Below are 23,790 nucleotides of genomic sequence, written 5' to 3'. Positions count from 1 at the left end.
CCTCTATGAAATAGTGAACATGGGTGTTGTGTACATTATTTATTAGTCCTGGGATTAAATCTCAAAAATTACGTCTTATGAATTGAGACTTTTGTGTTCCTGTATTTGTAGATGAAATGAATCAGCCTGTTTTAACTGCAGTAAATTATGATGATAAGCACTTATCCATTCTAACTACTCACATCCAGCAAAATAAGCAGCTGAACAGAGTACCTGAAACAAGACAAGAACTCAATAAATGAATGCCCTAGGAAAGGCATTTTCCTCTCCCTCTCTGGGTTGTCTTCTTACCTTGTTCACTTCCTATTTTCATTTCTTCCTTCTCTCTTCCTTTCCTCCAAAAAGGACTAGCATGGGCATGTTAAAAGAGACACTGGAAAGAAGGAAAAGATCTATCTGGATCTGCCTGGAAGGGTAAATGTAAGTTTGTCAATTTAATATTGGTTCCTCATATGTCTAGAGTAGTACATATGCTTTGGGAATTTGAAGAGTGGAGAGCCATTCATTGAATCATTTGTTAAGCAAACATTAATGAAGCACTTAATACGTCAGGCAGATATACACTGTGCAGAAAGCAGCATAGATGCTGTGCCCGAGGAAAAATTCACATATCTGTCTCCTTTCCATTTTCCCCTTCACACAGAGTGTGAGATAGCTGGGGAGGGAGGTGTTTTATTCTATAATTACTTAGACCCTCATCAGCAGGTGGATTTCCTCACTGCCTGGCTTTCCACAAGGATGTCTACCTATAGCATAAACCAAGTCACCCACATTTTGCCAACATGATGACAATGGATCCCAGGTGTGGCCTTGTCAGTGCCTTTATCAGATGGGTTTGGGTAGACCAGGCAGGTCAGATGGATATGCATGGAGATTACTCTCTAAGACCTTCCTGTCTAAGACTGTGATGGGTATTTAAATGAGGGGTAAATATTATCTTTTGGGATTCAAAAGTGGGAAAGGTTATTTTCCACTGGATGGCTCAGAGAAGGAAGTTTCCATGGAGAAGCTGTCATTTGTGGTGAAATAAATTAGTAAGTAAATAAATAAACAAACAGATGAAAGAACAAGCAGTTATTACTTTGGTGTGAGGAGAAAGGCACTCCTGGTGTTGGGCACATTACAAGCATGAGACGAGAAAGAACAGGCATGATCTATAAAAAAGCAAAGAAGGTCTGAGACACCAAAGTCATACTGCGCTGTTCTCATTTTTTTCTTGGAAAAGCCCAGATTCCATGGAAATATGAAAGCTGCAGTGGCTCAGCCAATCCCGGCTTTGGGGATTGAGATGTTCCCTGGAGCACCATCTTTTGCTGCTGACACATTTGCTTTCAAAATTGCACCCTAGCAGGTCTCCTGGGCCCCTCCCTCTGTGACACGGGGATTCTTCAGCCTTGGGGGCATTCACTGAGCTGTGTGAATGCTTTGGGTTATTCACGGAAGGTTAAGCCACATGGTCACCCTGAAGTCGGACAGTTTCATAGCTGAGCTTGCCACCTTGCAATTTGAAACAAACGCTCATTCTCCAGAAAAAAAACACGAGTAAAATCTTTTCAGGGCTTGCCTGATTCCTCGTTCCAGCTTGCTCCCTTTTAATCAAGGCTGGCGACCTGGCCCACACGTGGCATTTCAGCTCTACACTGGTACCCAGGCTGGTCCCAATGCTGGGGGCAAAATCAGGTACTCCACATTCAAGCACCTTTATGACCATCAAGCCTGGTCTGGTACCTGGACTTAAGTCATGTCTTCTTGGTCTCAGTCCCTATTTGGGAGACCACATCAAACCAGCTTTCAGTGCTGTGTATCTAGAATTCCTCTGCTAGAATCTAGAGTCTCATCCTTGAACTAGATCTCAGTTCATGGATTTACATACTCATTGAAAGACCACCTTGATACAAGCCTAATTTGCTTCCTGAAGATACAGCTACCACGATCCCTACTGTACATCGAGTATGCTCTCAAGAGACACAAAGGTGAACATTTCCCAAGCTCGGCTGAATTTTAATTCTCACCACTGCTCCTAGGCACGATAATCATCCCCATCCTGCAGATCCAGCCTAGAGACAGCAAAACAAAAAATTAAGAAGGGAATAATTGTGGAATTTTAGTGTCATTACTGTTTAACTTTTAGGTGGAAGGAAATTTAATTTGGGGTTTTTAGTCTTCCATTAAAAAGCAATAATGGAGAGAAGTTTGCTTAGCTTAAATTGGTTGTATTTTATGTTGCTGGCCTTGCAGTATTTGGAATATTTTGTCATCATTGCACCCATTCCACATCTATCGGTCATCTATGTTATTCAATGTGCTTGACATATTAGAGACGGAAAATAGAATCGGAAAGGATTCTTTGTGCAGGGTGCGTTGTGACCTTTGAGTTAACTCAGGCAATGTCCTGTTATGAGACATTTTAGAAGCTGTAGGGGGCAAATGCTGATCGAGAAGGAGGGCACCCAGAGGATAGGTCCACTCCAGTTCTGACGCCCCAGTCCAGCCTGTCCCACTTCATGCTCATGTCCAGTCCCTGCCTGGTACAGAGGAGGCCCGAAGTGAATATTTGTTCAATAAATGAGAACCCCAAGCTAAATCCTAGAAATTTCTAAAATTTCTAGGATTTCTAGTCAAAATAAAAATATATGACTAAAAATTAAAATAAGACATTTGATAAACATCTACCTTCTTTCCAAGTTCAGTTCAACCAGCCTCTCCTCCACTGTATCTGTCATCTCTTCTCCAGCTGCCCTTCCTCTGTTCTCTGCAGCTGCCTGGCTCTGTCATAAATGTTCCCTTAAGGACTCAGGCTCAGGAGTGAGGCCACTGGGCTCAAACTCCAGCCCTACGACTTAGTAATTCTGTGACCTTGGCTGTCGCTGAGCCAGTTAGTTCCCCCCATCTGTGAAATGGGAGTATTATTAACATCTATGCCATAGGTTGTTGTGAAGACCAAAAGACGTGTGTACAGTACTTGGTACAGTACCCCGTAACATGTAAGCACTCTAATGTAATTTATTGCACTGTTTTGTATTTAGTTGTGTACATGATGGTTTTCTACATTTGATAACAAACTCCTTGGAAACAGGAATGTTGCATAATTAGTCTTTCAACCCAGTGTGCATTAACTGTGTGAGAAAAGCCTTCTTATTTTAATCTTCAAGGTTGCAGTAAGTCTTCCCATCTGTAACTGCTTGGTTCCCAGATGGAAGCCAACAGAAGTTCTCTCTGCTGACAGCCCAGCCACACGATGCCTTTGACAGATCTTTTTCTAAAAACAGAATTTGCTGTTTCCAAGGAGCAAGGGAAGGGACACTCGAAGCAGAATGCCAATCCCAGAGGGTGTGAAGATCAAACTCAGATGATCTCAGTGTCTGGGTGCCAGCTGCAGGGATGTGAGGACAAGCTGGGTTTCGAGTTCCAGATTATACTAGTGGTAGGAAGAAGAGACTTGGATTTGAAGTAAGGATGTTTGTTTGGGTTCAAATTCTGCTGAAAGCTGTGTGAACTCTTAGCAACTTGCTTACCCCAGAGCTTCAATTCCCTCATCTATAAAGCGGGGGAGTAAACCCAAGTCACAGGTCTTTGCCAGTGTTTGAAAAAGTGCAATAATTTTAAATGTCTTCCTCAGTGCCTACAACATGCTTCCTTGCTCCCTCCTCTCCTCCCCATTTCCTCCTCTCCTCCCTCCTTCCTGCCTTTCCTCCTTTCTTTCTTTCTTCCTCCTTGTTAGACTATTTCCTTCTTCACAGTGATGCTTTCAGGGAGAAGAAAGATTAGAATAGACCAGGAAACGTCTTAGTGAGTTGCCTCCCTTGATTAAACATAGTGTTTGGGACTTAAGGTGAGGAGGGGGAAAGGAGTGTTTGTGATGGTCCCCTGGGGCACCTCAACACCAGGACTACTGGCTGAACAGAGGTGAGGAGAGCTGGGTCTGGTTGTATCGTTTTGGGCAAGTCTGAACAGTATGCTGTTTCCTTGTCATCTATGACAAGGGATGAACTATACTGACTTTCTACATGTGATTTCTGAGAATCAAGAAAATTAATAAACATAATGTTTTGTTTTGTCTGAGAAAGTAGAAACACACTACGCACAAATTATGTTTTATAACTAACATCTATCAGGCCACAAGTCTTTAGCCTAGAGTCAGGGAATGTCAGCATAGGGAAGCCACTCAGAGTTAATCAGGTACGAATGCAGAAAAGCTGAAGTTCAAAAATTCAGATTCAATGACTGTTACTGAATTGTCACTCAGCACGGTCACAGTCCTGATCTCTTCTATATGGGCTGACCCAATATCAAAACCCCTCAAGTGTCAGGATTTGTCTAGAAATCCAAGTGCTAACTTACCTGAAAAACTTAAAATCTTGATTTTCCAAGACTATTTTGTTTTCATATGTTTTCGTCCTTGTTAAGCGTCATGGCTTAAGCATATGTTTAAATGCATTTTTCCATTTTTATCCGTAAGTATTCCATAAGAATACATCTTGATAATAACTATATTTTTAAAAACATAACAATACAGGGGAATTCCCTGGTGGTCCAGTGGTTAGGACTCCACGCTTTCACTGGCCAGGGCCCAGGTTCAATCCCTGGTCGGGGAACTAAGATCCTGCAAGCCGCATGGTAAGGCCAAAAAAACAAATCAAAAAAACCCATAACAATAGTATTATCATATTAAAAATACTAGCAGCATTCTTTAGTATCATCAAGTATAGAGTCAATTCCAATTTTGTGTCTATCTATCTTTCTATCTATCTAATCCATCTGCAATTTACTTGTTTAAATCAGGATACAAACAATGTCCACCTATTTCATTTGGTTGACAAATCACTTATAAGCTTACCCTCCATCTTCAACACCCACCCTGGCAAATTATTGTTGAAGGAGCCAGGTCATTTATCCTCTGGAGTGTCTCAGAGTCTGGATTTTGATGGCCACTCCCCATGATAACCATCAACATTTTCCTCTGTCCTCTATGTTTTCTATAAATTATAGCTGGATCTGAAAGCTTGATCAGAATCAGATTTGATAGTTTTGGCAAGACTGCTCCACAGGTCGTGTTGTATTATGCTATCAGTGGACACATCATGTCCAATGGCCTCTTTTATGACGTAAGCAGCCACCAGTGTTCAGTGCCTAGATTAATTACAGCTTGCAAAATGGTGATACTCTATTCTGTCCTTTGTTCTTCATGTGTTAGCTGGAATTGTTTTACAGAGAAACTTTCCCTCATCAACCATTTGGTAATTCATTGATATAGTCATAGAGTAAAGGCAGAATAAGTGCTTGATGCTTCTCCTTTATCAATTTTCAAATAGTGAGTTGACTCACTGGCATCTATCAACGTGTAACCTATTAGGGATATTGTTTTATGTCACTGTGAACTCAAGGATTTAAACATATTGGGTGTCTCATTCCACTGACTTTCCCTACTGTTGACCAAATGCCTCATCTATGGCCAGTGGGAGCCTCTTCAAGTTGGGTCCTATGTCCTTTAGACACTATCCTAGTAATCGGATGACTTCCTTGTCTTCTCATTTGAAATGCTTAAAGTTCACCTTGAACATTTCCAAGAACCTCTGTTTCTGCTCCTACAAGAGACCCACTTTACGGCAAAGGACACACATAGATTGAAAGTGAGGGGATGGAAAAAGACATTTCTGTTTCCTTTCAACAAGAAATAGTATTTGTAAACCACAATCTGGGCACTAGGAATGCTCATTGCCACTGGATGGGTGACTACTTCTATGCTTTTTCAGAGGACTGGGCTAGGAAATAATTTTTTAAATAAAATGCATTATAAATACATACTCATGGGTTTGACTCAAATTCCAGGCTTCAGGGTTTTTGCCTAAACTTCTTAATTTACACTAGCTCTTCTCTTCTTACATGCTGAGAATACAAATTTTCAATGAGATCAGAAAAGATAGCACTGGAATATCACAAAATTATTCATTTGCTTTATCACACAATATGCAAACTATCATCTTAAAGTAATAATAACGAAATATACAATCAACGTTTGTGATTCCTTATCCTGGACGTCAAGCCATAGCAATTTATTATATAGGTAATCTTATTTGCAATCTATCCCTCTCTTTCTCTCTTACATTTTCTGTTACTTAGAAAAAATTGTATTTTTGTCTAATGGTTACTTTTATATTACTATCTTTATAATAAACATTGCTATATAGTCAGTTCCCCAAAAGGAGAGATGCTCTGAAGATAGATAGATGATACATAGATAGATAGATAGATAGACAGATAGATAGATAAGGAAGAGTTCTCTCTGGCAAGGAGAAATTAACTCCAGACACTACTACTTACTAGTGGAACCTTGATTTAAACCCGAGTTTGGCTGCACTGGGTCTTTGTTACTGCGCGAGGGCTTTCTCTAGTTGCGGCGAGCAGGGGCACTCTTCGTTGTGGTGCGCAGGCTTCTCATTGCAGTGGCTTCTCTTGTTGTGGTTCACGGGCTCTACAGTGCAGGCTCAGTAGTTGTGGCGCACGGGCTTAGTTGCTCCGCGGCAAGTGGGATCTTCCCGGACCAGGGCTCGAACCCGTGTCCCCTGCATTGGCAGGTGGATTCTTAACCACGGCACCACCAGGGAAGCCCGAAAGTGCCCATTCTTTTTACAATACCACACAACCACCTAAAGAGAAGATATTTCATAATTTCCAGTCTCTGAAATATTCCAAAGGGCATTCTAAAAGCTTACACATATACCTATACATATATATATAATACATGTATATTTATAGGTATATATATATATATATGCATGTACACATACTCATACGTTTACAGAAATAAATGTATATATATGAAGAAAGATTTTATATTGGTAGACTTATGAAATTTTCTATATCAAAACTATTTTCAGAAACAAAAATCTTTCTAAAATTTTTTAACTATCAAGTGTCCATGTAGTCCAAGGGAAGTATAAAAAATCTCTTTATATTTATTACTTAAATATTTAAAATAAGAATAAAATAATTTCTCATACTGCTATTCACATTTAATCAACTGCCTATCTGACTTTAATACAGCATCACTGACATTTTCTGAAGAATGTGTTTTTAAGTCTTATAGTTTTTTTCATAAAATTGCCCCAAATTTTTTTTAAAGATGCACTGTATGGACAATAAATTTGAGATTACATGTACCTAAAAACTGACTATTTTCAGAAGACCATTATACTTTTAATTGAGAAGATTCTCTTGCCATAGGTAAAGAGATACTCTAGTAAATTCAGGGGAAATTCAGTTAAATGAAGAATATTCTCCATTCCATTTTTATACTCAAATATGGAAAAATGCTGGCATAAGTATTTTTATCAGTACAGCCAGTTTGCCTCCATACAGAGTGCTTTTCTACAATGCATATATGTTTATAAGACAGGCTATATCAAATAAGTTGACTGTATTCTGATTCTCTTTGAATATTTTGCTAAATTTAGATTTGCAAAATTATAGGTTGTTTTTCAATCTTATTCCATTTTAGTACAGAATATCAATTTATCCAATTAAAAAACAGGAGTTATGTCAAAAGATTTTTTTCTCTCAAATTGAACAATTCTAACATTTGAAAGTTAAATACAGCACACCCATGGGCTTTCCTGGTGGCACAGTGGTTGAGAGTCCGCCTGCCGATGCAGGGGACACGGGTTCGTGCTCCGGTCTGGGAAGATCCCACATGCCGCGGAGCGGCTGGGCCCGTGGGCCATGGCCGCTGAGCCTGCGTGTCCGGAGCCTGTGCTCCGCAACGGAAGAGGCCACAACAGTGAGAGGCCCGCGTACGGCAAAAAACCCCAAAATACAGCACACCCTTTGGGCTCTAATTATTCATTTTTTTCCAGTTCTTCCCTTGTTTTTGCATTTTAACATCTTATTTGCAAGCTTTGTTTTCAGTAATTGCATTTGCTTTTAAGCTTCAAACGCTTAAGGTTTTCAGTATTTTGAATAAAGATTCCCAAGTCGTTTTTTAACAAAATGATACCACAATTTAGAGGACTTGCATATAATAAAAGTTCTAAAGTACTCTGAGACACTTAGGTGTATTTAGGAAGTAGTTCTTCAAAGTTTCAAAGGTTTTTAAATTGGATCAAGTCTGAGTAGCAATGAAGGAAATTATATATATTAAATGGTGATAATTCTACCTCACTTATTTGAATAACATTTTAATTATGTAGCACTGCAACCAATCTCAAGTGAGTGAAAAGAATGTTGCACTAGGAAAAGAGCAACCTGACGGCTGGTCCCAACCAATGATAAGCTGTGTGACTTCGGATAACTCTCTTAACCTTTCTGAACCTCAGCATTCTTATTTGCAAAAGGGGGCTCATAACATGTGAAATATGAGTGAAAAAAGATAATGTGTTTCAAAGAGTCTTTGAATTGCAGACAAGCTTTGATGAGCAGGAAAGATTTTCTCTCCAGCTAAACCTGTATCTCCAGGCTCAGCTCCCATCACCATCTCGGTGTATTTCCTCTCCTTCAGATAACAGGACACTCACATGCCTCCAAACATCATCTGTTCTTTTACACATCTAGGCTGAAACACATGGGAACATTTTTCTCCAGCTCCTTATGGGGAGAAAGTCCTAGCCTCAGCCCTGCCTTTCCCAGCCATGGCAGAACTTGTCAATTGCATGGGTCAATGTTCGAGGTGTTTGCTAAGCCACATTGACTAGGAGGTGTCATCACTGCAGTCAGGCACACTCACGCCTTCTCTCTCTTACAATTCCTACCCGGATGTGGGAAGCAGACCTTGTGGTAAGCAGACCCTGGTCTCTCAGGGCAGGCTGCCTGTACAGTTTTCTCCCTCTTCCAGATTCCATGTTGTTAGATGGGTAATTGGACCCAAGTCCACTTGAATACCATCAGCCTCTCTCCACAAATAACCTGAGTATGCAGGTGCCAAGAATCAGGTATGGTTTTGGGACAGGGAGGATGGTGAAAAAGGGCAGAATGGAGATCCCATCATTGCCTTGAGCCTTAGCTGCATCCTCCAATGCAGCCTTGGAGAGTGATCTCTGAACTACTGGGTGTTGCACACTGTGTAGCTCGTAATAAAACGGTTTTGACTCCTAGACGTGTATTTGTCTTGGAAATGCAAAGGAGGCTCTTGGGATGATTGACAGGGCAGGACTCAGTCACTGCTGTACACTGTCTGTCACAACACCACCTGCGACCCTCACCTCTAGTGCAGTCAGTACTTCCACTCTCCTCTAAAAGGCCAATTCCAAGAACCTTCCCTCAACTCCCCAGTTCAGACTTCCATGCCCCCAACCGGGTTGTCATGGCACTTTGCTCACACCTCCAGTGCAACCTACATTTTACTCCCTGGTATTGCACTGATTCGTGTACTTGGCACTGTCCTCTCCCGTACTTGAAATCCCCCAGGAAATTTCTATTCTATGTGCATCTCCTGAGCTCCCAGAACTGCCTAGGACATAATAGGCCCTCAATAAATGTGTTGAAGGAACATTAATTTAACATTACTCGAATGCTACCTGCCTTTATTCCCCAAAGGGGAATATATATCTGTCATTTTCGTAGTTTACATCTTGAGAGAAAACTGAAAAAAAGAGGCTTTCTGAAAGCATATCAGAATTCTTGATCTAACTTTAAAAAGCCTGCAGCCATTGTAACATTTCTTTTCCATCTTCCCTGAGAATCTTTCATAACTTCAGTGGACTTTATTCAAGCTTTTAAAGGTTATATGCTTTCCCCAGCACCACTTATCTTTCAGGAAGCTTCATAACATCATTGCAGGTTTGTCGGGAGAAAAGTCTCCCATCGAACTCCCCTGCCTGGTAAACAGTCTTCAAAGCCTTTGCAGTTGGAGTTCCCATTGAGCTGAGTAGCCGAAAGTTCATGTGTGTTAACCTCGGTTTTCCTGGGACCCGTGGCCGGCTGAGAGCACTGATTTGGGTGGCTTCCGCTTCCCCTCTGCTCTTTGAGATTCCTCAGCTTTTTGTTAAGGAGTAGCTAACTGTTGTCAGCACTGTTCTCAGAACTTTACATGTAATAAAACCTGTAGTCCTCACACCCACCCTCTGAAGTAGAGGGTTGTTACTACCCGCATGCTGCTGATGGGGAAACTAGGGCATTGACCCTGGACAAGTGCAGGACAGCTGCAAGTGGCAGGACTGGGCTCCACCCACCAGGCTCCCTTGTCTCTCAATCAGGAAAACATGGACTTCAGGATCAGACAAATGGGGTTCCATGTGTGTGACCTTAGTAAATCATTTAGCTCTCAGAATGTCACAAACTCAGGCAGGCAAAAAGTGTGCCATTTTTTAAAAATCTCTTGAATGTTTTAACAGGAGTATAATTTACAGTCAGTGAAATACTCATTTCTTGTGTATCATTTGATAAGTTATGATCAACAGACATTCGTGTAATGCATACGCTTCTCAAGATAAAGAATATGTCTATCACCCTCAGAAAGTTCTTTGAACACTTTCCCAGTCAACCTCCACTCCTCCGATGAATCATTATTCTGTTTTCTCTTACCTTAAATAAATTATTTAATCTGTTATGTTTAACCTAACCTAATTATTTCAAACTCTCATTCTATGTAGTATCAAAAACATAATCTCAGCCAATTCAGGCCTTCTGCCATTCTATTTCCCTGAGATTTTATATAACACTTAGAGGTGAAGGTTGTGCTACATTACCCCACATTTTCTGAGATGGTGGGAGGTCTTCTCATGGCCACTTGTCCATGCTGGTTTCTGCTGGGACGTGCCTGGCCCTGCCTGGTCCTCGGTGTGGCCCACGTAGGTTGCGCCACTTTTTTCTCCAGCATCCAGGTCTCTTCAGCCTGGACCCTCTCTCTCAGCTTCACCAGGGCCTCTCTGAGGACACGGGAATATCTACAGCCCTGCAGCTGAGTGGAGGATTCTTCAAAGTACTCGCAGGCCCTCTCTGCCTAGATGAGCCCTGAAGCCACATCTTCTCTGGTATGCCAGGCACACCTGAGAAAAGTCACCTCTGCACCTGAATCTCACACAGCAAAGAGGGTTATTTCCCCCATCACTCTTCTTGCTGGCTAGGCAGGGAGAGCAATAGCTGTACCTATATATCTACATGTTCTGTAGAGCAAAGGGTCACTTGTTTTCAGGGAACCCAGCACTTATTCTCTCCTTGCTCCCTTTAATATCCTCCCTAAATCCTGAGGACTCTTTCAGAGTCTCAGGGTCAGACACATCAAATATCTCAGTGACTTTTGCTATTCCTCCCAAGCCATTCCTTTCCCCGAGGCAGCAAACGGCTGAGATCTCCCTGCAGCAAGCAGGAGGGGTCTCAGTGCAGCAGGAAATCTGAAGTAAAGAATCACATTTGTTAACAAATTGAAACACAATCCCAGCACAGAGAAAAATGATAGTACAAGAGGACCACAGAGCTACTGCATCAATGAGCTGATGCCTCAAAACATTCACATCATTGGCATTTAATAAATTGCCATTATTATACATCGTCTAGATATGGAAAGTATCATCAGATTAAACATGAACCAAATCTTTCACTGTGTGCTCTCTGGGTGCTGTCTGTAGATGGGCCTAATGGGCTGTTGGTGACACCTGGAAGGACCGTGTGACTTTGGAAAGCCCTGAACAGCCGAGATGGAGAGAGTGAGTGAAATGTGGCAGTGACATCTGCAGAGTGGCTCGGATCATTGCTGGCAGCTGGAGTCCAAATCTGTGAAAATGGGGGAACATAAAAGTTAAAAAGCAGAGGAGGGAGAGCTGTATCCTGTTCCCTGGACAGAGTTGCACCAGGATCCTTTGAGAGACTTAACCGCCAATGTACTTCTGGTCTTAGCCCCCAGGACAGGGAATACACTACGGTGGAAGGGCCCAGGGCCAGACAGGCCTGGGTGTGAGCTCTACAGAATCAGCCTAGTGTCCCTAAGAGCTGGCCCCAATGTCAGACACCCTGGCTCTGCCACGGAAGTGCTGTGACCTTGGGCAACTTGCTCCACCTCTTGTTTCCCTCCATTTCCTAATCAATCAAATGGAAAGAAAAATGTGTGGGAGGGATGTAGAGAAACCTTCTCTTCGTCTGTGGTTTCCAGGAGAAATGACTGACCCTAAATCTCCCGGTCTCTTGCCCCATCCTCCCTCCTCTCCATCAGGGGTGGAGTTACCTGGTAGAGGAACGACAGTCATCGGTACACATATTTTGTCTGAGTGGAGCTAAATTACCAAAAGTCCTAAGCACGAGCGTTTCCATCTCTTTTTTTTTTTTTTTTTTTTGCAGTACACGGGCCTCTCACTGTTGTGGCCTCTCCCGTTGCAGAGCACAGCCTCCGGACGCGCAGGCTCAGCGGCCATGGCTCATGGGCCCAGCCGCTCCGCGGCATGTGGGATCTTCCCGGACCGGGGCACGAACCCGTGTCCCCTGCACTGGCAGGCGGACTCTCAACCACTGCACCACCAGGGAAGCCCTCCATCTCTTCTCGGTTCTTACCTTGTCTGGATAAGTGAAGGGACTTCGGCATCCATGTGTCCACTCTGCAGACCCCAAAAATCCATTGAGTGGGCTTTTCTAAGGACCAACCTGGAGACAGGAGCATTAGGCAGCGTGGTGTTATCACTCATCTAGTCCTGTTCTCTAATTCAGCTTTTTCCTTAATATTTTAGCTGATCTAATGCCCCCATCATATTACATAGTTGCCGTTTCTTTTTTTGTGGTGAGAACATTTAAGATCTGCCCTCTTAGCAACGTTCAAGTGTATAACATTAACTATAGTCACCATGTTGTACATTAGACTCCCACTCCCCAGTGCTTGTGACTGCAAGTTTGTACCCTTAACCCACATCTCTTCACTTCCCCTTACCCACCCTCAGTCTCTGGCACTGCTATTCTACTCGCTGTTCCTACTGTATGATCTAACTTCATTTTCCACTTGCTGCTGACCTTGTATCCCGAAGAAGGAACCTTCTTATTAATTCTAAAAAACAGATATTTTACCTGATCCATTACTTCTATCTGCCTCTCTGCTTTGTATTCCTTATTGGTTCCCTCAAACTCCTACAGTAACGGCTCCTCCCTTGCACAATCCCGCTGAGGATGAATTACTGAGATAATAAAGACGTAAAGTATCTGGAACATAGTACATGCTCAGTAAATGTTTGCTATTGTAATTATTATTATTATTATTATTTTTAATACTAGAATTGACACGTATATTTTGATCTATTCAAAAAACATAGTACATAGCAATGAAAATAATGAATTATTGGTACACAAAACCAATATGGATGATCTCACAGACATAGCATTGAGTGAAAAAGCTAGACATAAATAAAGTATCGGAAGTGTATTTTCATTTATAAGAAGTTCAGAAATTGGCAAAACCCATCCATGATGATAGAGGACTCAGAGTGGTTAGAGTTATGGTGGAGTGTTCATTAATAGGGCTCAAAGGTATGCTATTGTAATTATTAATAGATATTTCACTTTTAAAAATCACATAAGCTCTCATTCTCTGTATCCTTGTCTGTAAAATGCCGTTAATAATTGTACAGGTTAAATAAGGAAATGTATATAAATCACATGGCACATAGCTGGCGCTCAGTAAACATTACCTCCCCATCCTAGTTAACACGTGTTATTCTTAGAAAGGCATGTTGACTCTGCTCTATGCTTTGCCGACAGACAAGAGAAGATGCTCTACAAATACTGCGCCCCAGGACGGGTCTCCCAAATTGTATGTAACATATGTCCCATCTGAGATAACTGACATGCTGTATACGCCTCTCTCAAGGTTTGCACCCATGTACTCTCTTCTACAAAGATTTTTGTAGATCACCTAATGTCCTATAGAACCATATCCTCCCCATTTTACCCTGTGCATAAAAGATATCTGTTTGTGTATTTTATCTCAGAAGTGGAGTGGCATTTGAAGACAGGACATCCAAGTTCCCAAACTGAGCCTGCCAATTACAGATCCTTGACCTATGTTTTGGTTGTTTTATATGTAAGATGGCTGTGGACGATGAGATGCATCTGGAGCACTGCACTGAGAAGTACACAAGAGAATACACAGGAAGGTACTTGGAAACAAGGAAGTGCTATAAAAGCAACGTTGTGTTAAGAGTGAACCTAGGTTAACGAGAAGTGGGTAGCCATCGTCTCTGTGGGCACTCTAGCTTAAAATAACTCAAACCTCAAGAAAATTGATGCCATCTGTGCTTGTTTCAACGTGTGCAACCAACTGTCTTTTCCTGGTAAAGTCAGTTTGCAAGGCACCAGGAGTTTTAAAGTAACTCCATTTATGGAATTTACGGCTCTGAGGATATAGTTGCCATTATTATTATCCTTTATCAGGCTTATGCAATATGCTAGGGCAGAAGAAACGGGAAAGTTATTTAAGACAGAAACCCACCACACCTACTTCTCACTTCCAAGAGAGTGACATAATTCATCTTCAGAGGAGAAGGTGTAATTGTTTGTGAAAGCATCTTGATGTTTTGGTGAGAAACTGAAGCTCCCTAGGCTGAGCCCAAATGAGAAGAAAGGAACAAAAAGAGAGAGAGAGGACTTTCTCTAAATCCTACTGGGAAGGAGTTTTGAGCCTGGGAAATTAAGAAACAGAGGGATACGCAAGAGGTTTTAAGGAGGGAAGAGAGGCAGGGAGAAAAAGAGAAGTGGAGTGTGGTAGACTTAGAGACCCAAACCGTATGACACCAGGAAGGGGTCAAAGAGAAATCAGTTGCTAAGAATTGGAGGGCAGTGATTCCTGCCATCCAATATGATGTTGCTACTGTTCTGTGCCCCTCAGCGATAATCTGTATCCCCAAAGCCTTCCTTAAAAGTCTGTCATAACTAGTAGCTTCATAAAGGGGGTGCACTGGGGAAATTAAAACAGAGAGAGAGAGAGAGAATCAGTAGCAAAATCCAACAACATGAGAAAATGGTGCAGAAAGAGGGCTTTTACTCCAGGACACAAGTCTGTGAACAGGGCCGTCTATAACCCTAGGGAAACCGGAAATGAGAGAGGTAAGCATGAGTATGTAACCCCCTGTACATCCGCAACCACGGAAGTCTCAGAAATTGTAGTGAAGGGACAAAATGTGTGCTGTGGGGCCTCAGATAACCGTATTTAAATCTTTCTTTTTTAACATCTTTATTGGAGTATAATTGATTTACAATGGTGTGTTAGTTTCTGCTGTATAACAAAGTGAATCAGTTATACATCCGTATTTAAATTTTAATGGCAAGAATGTCCCCAAAATATGAATAAGTTAAACTTGGAGGCAGATTTCTGGAATCCTCTGAACTGATCTCTATTCTTTCTAAATTCTGAATTGAGGAGGAAGCCCAGAGATCATCAGCTGCAACCACCTCATCCTGATAATGAGAAAATAGAGACCCAGAGCTATGGGCAGCTTGAACAGTTCACTAGCTTATTGAGCAAGGTACACTTGATGAGCACAGTAAAGAGGTTTTATTTGTTTGTTTATCGTTTTAGCACTGCCTCCCTCTGTTCCACTGGATCTCCCTCATCCTCCCCTTAACAGCATCTCAAGCACATACTAAAGATTTTTACTTATTTTCAGCTACAATAACAGTTCCATTTTTAGATATCAGAAAAACCTAAACTTATTACATCAACCCTTTAATCTCAGCATGCTCTTTAAAGCTCTTTCTTCTCCACGGACCTGGCCACCAGGGAGGTGGGGTGGGAGGGAAGCAAGGGTAAGACTCATGGCTGGTTCCATCAATACCTCCCTCCCTGCTCCTACTCTTTTTTTTTTTTGGCGGTACACGGGCCTCTCACTGTTGTGGCCTCTCCCGTTGTGGAGCACAGGCTCCGGACGCGCAGGCTCAGTGGCCATGGCTCACGGGCCCAGCCGCTCCACGGCATGTGGGATGTTCCCGGACCGGGGCACGAACCCGTGTCCCCTGCACTGGCAGGCGGACTCTCAACCACTGCGCCACCAGGGAAGCCCCCTGCTCCTACTCTTCCCCGATTTCATCTGTTCTTCTGGGCTCCTCCATGTCCAACAGGAATGAAAGAGAAGAGGAAGAGGCAAAGAGCGCCTTTTATTTAGCCTGAGTATTTGAGGCCCTCTTGATTGTTAAATGTCCTATCATGGCAGACATTCCAATGCAAGCTCTTTCTTGTGGGAGGACTCTGAGGGTTTTTGAGCATTCCCGCTTACAGCACAGGGAAAGCCTGTAAGTTCACCAAGCATCAAGCCAATCCATTCCATCTTGGACCGCTCCAAATTACTAAGTGTTCCTCATAATTGACTTAGGTTGGGGGACCCCATTCCCCTCCTATTTTAGGGGGTCCTCCACTTTTCAAATTGCCTTCAAAGACACCTCCTCATTGGCTCTCCAGTCTTTTCTCCATGAAGAGTGATGCTCATTGGATCTGTGCCTGCATCTCATGGTGAAATGGGATCTTAGGCTGCATGGGGCCTTGCCACCCATGTGACCTTGGCCAGTGTACTTTACCTCTCAATCCCCTGGTTTCCTTATTGGCAAAATAGGGATTATGATCATAGTATTAACCCCAGTTTGGTAAGGGTTAAATGAATAAATATGTGTAAAGCTCTACGAGCAGTGTCTGGCCCATAAATGTAAATGTTAGCTATTACTTTTATTATTGTCCTCAGCTGTGGGTCCTTAGCCAAAACTCTGAAGCACTAGAATATAACCTACTTAATATCTGTATCACTCAGATATTTCCTAGTTCAACCACCTGATCTTCTATTGAGGAAATAGAGATGCAGAGGCACTGGGAGAGATATCCAACCTTCACTGTGTTTTCCCTGTCTCAGTGTCCACAACATTCATTACCTGAATTATATATTTTGGAACATGACTGCATTTGATTACAGAGTGTCTAATCCTTTTCTCTATAATGGGATGCTGAATAAGACTTTTTCTTATTTTCTACAATTTAAGCCTTAGAACTGAGAACAAGGAAGCCCAAATTACCCCATATTCTACAGAGGACTGCAAACAGTTAGGCTGGAGTTCTCTCCCAGGCTTGCTAAGAGGTTCAAAACATGCCCTATAACAGCCTTCAAGCCTCCCCCTCTCCTCCCCATGCTGTAAAGGGGAGGAATGAAGAAAGAAACAGAGAGAGGGCAACAGAAATTGTCCTTGCAGGTATAGGTGTCCGATAAAATACATAACACACAATTAAATTTGAATTTGAATTTCGATAAACAGGAATAATTCACGATGAGCATATCCCAAATATTACATGGGACATACTTATACTAAAAGCTTATTAGTTGTTTATCTGAAATTCCAACTCACCTGGCTGTCATGTATTTTCGTTTGCTAAACCTGGAAATCCTATTGTGAGGAGAGTGGTGTTTTTGTTTTTGTTTTTTCTTTTTGCAGTACGTGGGCCTCTCACTGCTGTGGCCTCTCCCGTTGCGGAGCACAGGCTCCGGACACGCAGGCTCAGCGGCCATGGCTCACGGGCCCAGCCGCTCTGCAGCATGTGGGATCTTCCCGGACAGGGGCACGAACCCGTGTCCCCTGCATCGGCAGGCGGACTCCCAACCACTGCGCCACCGGGGAAGCCCAAGAGTGGTGCTTTTGATAAGAGTGATGCTGTCCCTTCTGAGATGGCAAGGGTAGAGCTGAGGACCACATAGAAAACCACACACAATCCTCCTCAGAGGCTCCCATCCTCGGGGAAATTACTAAGAGGAGGTCAAGAGACAGACTAGGAATGTCTTTCCACTACTAACATATCATCAGTTGCAAAACAGAAACCCTGCCTCCTCCAGTCCCTGGGAAGAGGGGAGGAAGTATTTTCTCATCTTAGGGTAGGGAAGATTAAAATCTCCCATCACACACACACACACACACACACACACACACACACACACACACACACTCCATGGTACCAAAGTGACAGGAGAAATGAATGCAGATCACACATCCCTCCCCATTTCAGGTCACTCAATACAAAGGTTGAAAATGTATTTCAGATTGAAGTTTTAATCTGGAGCCCATTTATAATGATCAAGAAAGGCCAGAACTTTCACTTCTGCAAAGATGGCGTAGATGTACTTTATCCTATTCCATCCACTAAGTATGACTAAGAACCCAGGACATTGTATATAAAACAAACAAAAGAAAACTGCAAGGTAGAAAGAAGGCAGACAAACGGACAAGCTAGGAACCTGAGGACCCAAGAAATGACATGGTGATGAGTTCCCTATTTTATTGCTTGTTTTCTGGTTCTTTTTTTTTCCTTGTATATCCAGACTGGATACTGCAGAACCTAGCAATCCAGAAATGCCAATGGGTACAGGCAAAAAAAGCCCCAGGAGTCAAAAAGGGGTAGCCTAGCAAGATAGAAAACGCTTAGACAATGATTTCTCTACTCTAGCTAAACACCGCAGAAACAACCCTGAACCCCACCCTCAGCCTCTCCAACAAAGGCCAAGTGGAGAGCATGGACTTCACCTTTACCGGGCTGGAGCAAGGCACCCAACTCCCTTGCTGGGACAGACCCGGAGAGCTGAGTGGGGAGCCGAGATTTTCACTAGTACTCAACAGTATGGAGGCCTCTCTCCAAGCCCCTTTCTCTCCCTTTTTTTGAGGTGTCAGTGGGGACCACAGGGAAGGCTGGACTTCCACTCCACTTGGTAGTAATAAGTTCCATCCCCTCTCCACTAGGGTGGTGTCAGAGAAGATCTAGTGAACACTCAGGACTTTCATACCATTTCCCATCAGTACTGAGGCATTGCACCCACGGAGTCAGGGAGGGCCCTAGGGGGGAGCAGTATGGAGGTATCCTTCACCCTCCCAGATGGAGCAGTATCAGCAGAGACCTAGTGGGAGCCAGAGTTCCCACACCCATCCAGCAGCAGTAAAGAACCCCTTTTTCACCCACAAATGCCGATGACGGCTGAATGGAGAAGCTGCAATTCCACCCCATCTGGCAGTAATGAGGTGGTACCACATCCATCAGACTAGTTTCAGAGGGTGCTTGCCAAAATAGAATAAAGAGCATCCTTTTAAAACTGTTCTAACATAATAACCAAAATGTCCCAGTTTCAACTGAAAATGATTCATCATACCAAGAACCATGAAGATCTCAAAATGAGTTTAAAACAAAAAAAGCAACCAATAGATACCCAACACTGAGATGACAACAGTGTTAACGTATCGGACAGGAATTTTACAGCCATGATTATAAAAATGCTTTAATGCACAACCGTGAAGACGCCTGAAACAAATGTTAAAGTGGAATGTTCTAGCAAAGAAACAGAAAACCTCGCAAAAAAAATAGAAGGTATAAAGAGGAACTAAACAGAAATTTTAGAGCTGAAAGATAAATAATGGCTAAAGGAAGTTCTCTAAACAGAAAGGAAATGATAAAAGAAGGAACCTTGGAATATCTGGGAGAAGGAATTTTGGAACATCCGGAAGAAGGAAGAAACACAGAAAGAGCAATACAAGAGCAAATACAGTTTACTGTCTTCCTTCTCTTGAGTTTTCTAAATTACGTGTGACGGCTCAAGCCAGAATTGTTAACTCTGCCTGATGTAGTTCTCAATGTGTGTAAAGGAAACCTCTGAGACGATTATATTAAAAATGAGAGAGGGTAAAGGGACATAAATGGAGGTAAGATTTTGACCCTTCACTCAAACGGGTGAAGTGTTGACATCTGTAGATTGTGATAAATCATGTATATGCAGTGTAATACCTAGACACTAAAATAGCTGTACAAAGATACAGACTCAAAAGCACTCCTCTAGATCAAATAAACCAGAATTTGAAAAAAAAGTTAAGTGAACCACAGACAGGCAAGAAAAAGAAAACAGAGAAGCAAAACAGAGAGGCCAAACAGAAAACAAAAAATAAAGTGGCAAACTTGAACCTTAACTTATTAGTAATTACATTAAATGGAAAATGTCTAAGTTTACCAATTAAAACACAGAGATTAAGAGAGTGGATTAAAAAAGAAATATGACCGAACTATATACTATCTACATGAAATCACTTCAAATATAATCATTTTTATAAGTTGATAGTGAAAGAATAGAAAAAAATACCATGGAAACATAAACCAAAAAAAAAAAAAAAAGATGTTGCTGTACTCATATTAGTCAAGCAAATTACCAAAGATAGAGAGAGACATTATATAATGATAAAAAGGTCAATCCACAAAGAAGACATAGAAATAGGACTTCCCTGGAGGTCCAGTGGTTAAGACTCTGCACTTCCAATCCAGGGGGCGCAGGTTCAAACCCTGGTCAGGGAACTAAGATCCCACATGCCACGTGGCATAGCCAAGAAAAAAAAAAAGAAATCCTAACTGTGTATGCACCAAACAATAAAGTTGAAGAATATGTGAAACAAAAACTAATAAAACTGAAAGGAGAAATAGACACATATAATACAAAATTATCACTGGAGATTTTAACCCTCATCCCTCAACAACTGATAAAACAATTAGACAAAAAGTTACCAAAGATACAGAAGAAGCCAACAATACCATTAACCAACAGGTTATAATCAATGTGTATAGAACATTTCCCACTAACTCCAGCAGAATACACTCTCTCTTTATGTGCCTACAGAACATATGCCAAGATAGAGCATATCATGGGCCATAAAACAACCTCAACAAATGTGAAAGAACTGAAATCATGAAAACTATATTTTCTGACAGAAACAGAATCAAACTAGAAATCAATAAAAGAAAAACAAGAAAATCTTCAAACACTTTAAAACTAAACAACCCACTTCTAAATAATCTGTGAGTAAAGAGGAATAAAACAATACACTGAACTGAATGAGAATAAAAACACTATGTATAAAAATATACAGGTCTCAGAGCAGTGCTGAGAGAGAAATTATAGCACTAAATGTTTACATAATCAGTATAATTACAAATCAATTATCTAAGTCCTTACCCTAAGATACTAGAAAAAGAAAGAACAAAATAAACTCAAACTAAGCAGAAGTAAGGAAATAACAAAGATAAGGGCAGAAATCAATGAAATTTAAAGCAGAAAAACAAAGAAAAAATCAATGAAACAAAAAGCTGGTTTCTTTTAAAAGGTCAGTCAGATTGACAAACCTCTAGCAAGAGTGACAAAGGAAAAAAAAGAGATAAGAAGCATTTTACTAATAACAGGAATAAAACAAGAATATTACTACAGACCTTGTAGATAACAAAAGGATAATAAGGAAGCACTATGCATTCTACACAAATCAATTTCACAACATAAATGATATAGGACAATTCCTCAAAAAGTACAAACTAACAAATCTTACCCAATATGAAACAGATCATTTGAATAGCCCTATAGCTATTAAGGAAACTAAATTCATAATTTATAACTCCTGAAAAGACATCTCCAAGTGCAGATGGTTTCGCTAGAAATTTTTACCAAATGTTTGAAGAAGAATTAACAATTCTACACAATCCCTTCCATAAAAATAGGAGAGAAAGGAACATACCCAGCTCATTCCATGAAACCAGTATTACATTCATATTCATATCAAAACCAAAGACATCATTATAATGGAAAACCACAGATCAATATCCCTTATGAAGATAGATACAAAAGTCCTTAACAAGATGTTAGTAAATTAAATCCATCACCTTTTACATAATTTAACACCCACTCATGATATAAAACAAAACTCTCAAAAAATAAATGTAGAAAGGAAGTTCTTCAACTTGATAAAGAATGTCTACAACAATGAAAGACTGAATGCTTTCTCCCTGAGACTGGGAACAAGGTAAAGACATCTCTCACCACACTCTTCAATGTAGGGCTGACATTTTTAGCTGATGCAATAAGGTAATAAAAGGAGATGAAAGGCATACAGATCATTAAAGAATTGTCTCTATTTGCTGATGGCCTAATTGCCTTTATAATAGGACCATCCCAAGGAATCTACATACAATCTCCTAGAACGAATTAAGTGAGTTCAGCAAGGTTGCAGAATGTAAGATCAACATACAAAAGTCAACTGTATTTCTACATACTAGCAATGAACACATAGACACCAGAATTTTCTTTTAAATACCATTTACTATTGCTAAAAAATAAATATTAAACACTTTAGTGCCAATCTGACAAACCATATACAGGATATATGCTGAAAACTGATGAAAGAAATCAAAGAAGATCCAAAATGAATGGAGAGACATACCATGTTTATGGATTGGAAGACTCAACATAGTAAATGTCATCAGTTCCCTCCAAACTGATATACATGTTTAATGCAATTCCTATAAAATCCCAGCAAATTATTTTTGTAGATATATAAGATTATTTTAATATTTATTTGGAAAGGCAAAATAATTAGAACGGTGTGGTAGGTAGAACAATGCCTGCTCCTAAAATGTCCATGTCCTGATCCTAAGAATTGCAAATATGTTAGTTCACTTGGCAAGGGGAATTAAGGCAGATGAAATTAAGATTGCTAACCACTGCCTTAAAGTAAGGGAATTAACCCATATTATCCAGGCGGGTCCATGGTAATCACAAGATCCTTATAAATGGAATAAGAAGGCAGAGAGATGGAAGTTTGAGAAGGATTTAGACTGATGTTTCTGGCTGTGAAGTTGGAGAAAGGATGTCATGAGCTGAGGAATATGGGTAACCTCGAAAAGCTGGAAAAGGCAAGGAAGTGGATTCTTCCTTAGAGCTTCTTCCATTAGAGACACAGCCCTGTTGACACCTAAATTTTAGCCCAGAGAGATCTATTTTTAATTTCTAACTGCCAGAACTTTGATAATAAATTTGTATTGTTTAAGCTACTATATTTATAGCAATTTTTATAGCAGCCATGGAAAACTAATACAAATAGCTAGAATTTTTTTTTAGAAAAAGAATAAAATGGAAGGAATCACTCTATCTGATATCAAGATTGTTACGGAATTGGCAAGAGACAGACACACAGATCAATGGAACAGAATAGAAAACCCAGATATAGCCTCACACAAGTATGGCCAACTGATTTTGACAAAGGTGTAGAGGCAATTCAGTGGAGGGAGGATAGTCTTTTCAAGAAATTGTACAGGAGCAACTGGACATTCAAAGTCATAGATAGAAAGATACATAGATGATAAATAGATAAACCTCCACCCAAACCTCACATCTTGTACAAATGGTAACTCAAATATATCATAGATTTAAATATAAAACATAAAACTAAAAAGAGTCTTGGAAGATAATATAGGAGTAAATCTTTATGATCCAGGACTTGTTGAAGTGTTCTTCAGATATAGCACCAAAAAATATGATAATAAAATGAAAAATTGATAAATTGGACTTCATTAAAATTAAAAACATTTCCCCTTTGAAAGTTCCCATTAAGAAGATAAAAAGAAGACTACAGACTGCGAAAATTTGTAAACCACACATCTGACAAGTGACTAGTATCTAGGATATATTTTTTAAAACTCTCAAAACTCAACACTAAAAAAGTAAACAATTTAGTTAGAAAGTGGACAACAGTCATGAATTAAGTTTAACTTAATTCCTAAGATTAGCTCTTGTGACAGAGATGCTGCATAAAGCAGTGAAAATTTTGAAGAAGCATGGAATGGAAAGAAGATGAATAAGAAAAATAGGAAATGCCCAAAGTCAGGGATTTATAGAAAATGGTTGGGAACGTCAAGGAAGAGCATGAAAATGGCTTATGTAATAGCCTTCCGGTGTCAATGATCAATACATGACTTTCATTTGTCTTATCTCCACCACCTGGACCCCAGCCATGTCTTCATTTTTCGTCAGCATTTGAAAACCACTTATTCATTTAATAAATATATAT

At 40.8% G+C, this 23,790-nt stretch overlaps 1 long non-coding RNA gene across 1 annotated transcript; it reads right to left on the bottom strand.

Annotated features, from left to right (window-relative positions):
- Nucleotides 1-303: 303 nt before the first annotated feature.
- Nucleotides 304-6,375, bottom strand: LOC308630176. Its single transcript, XR_014017774.1, has 3 exons — nucleotides 6,322-6,375; nucleotides 2,013-2,057; nucleotides 304-373 (listed from the first exon to the last, which is right to left on the bottom strand). It is a non-coding gene; the product is annotated as an uncharacterized lncRNA (long non-coding RNA).
- Between the last annotated feature and the right edge of the window lie 17,415 nt (nucleotides 6,376-23,790).

This window comes from Mesoplodon bidens (genome assembly GCF_964165515.1).
Source record: "Mesoplodon bidens genome assembly, chromosome: 16".
NCBI classification, from domain to species: Eukaryota; Metazoa; Chordata; class Mammalia; order Artiodactyla; family Ziphiidae; genus Mesoplodon; species Mesoplodon bidens.
The sequence above is the reverse complement of the archived record's forward strand: the minus strand, read 5'-3'. Positions and strand labels throughout refer to the sequence as shown.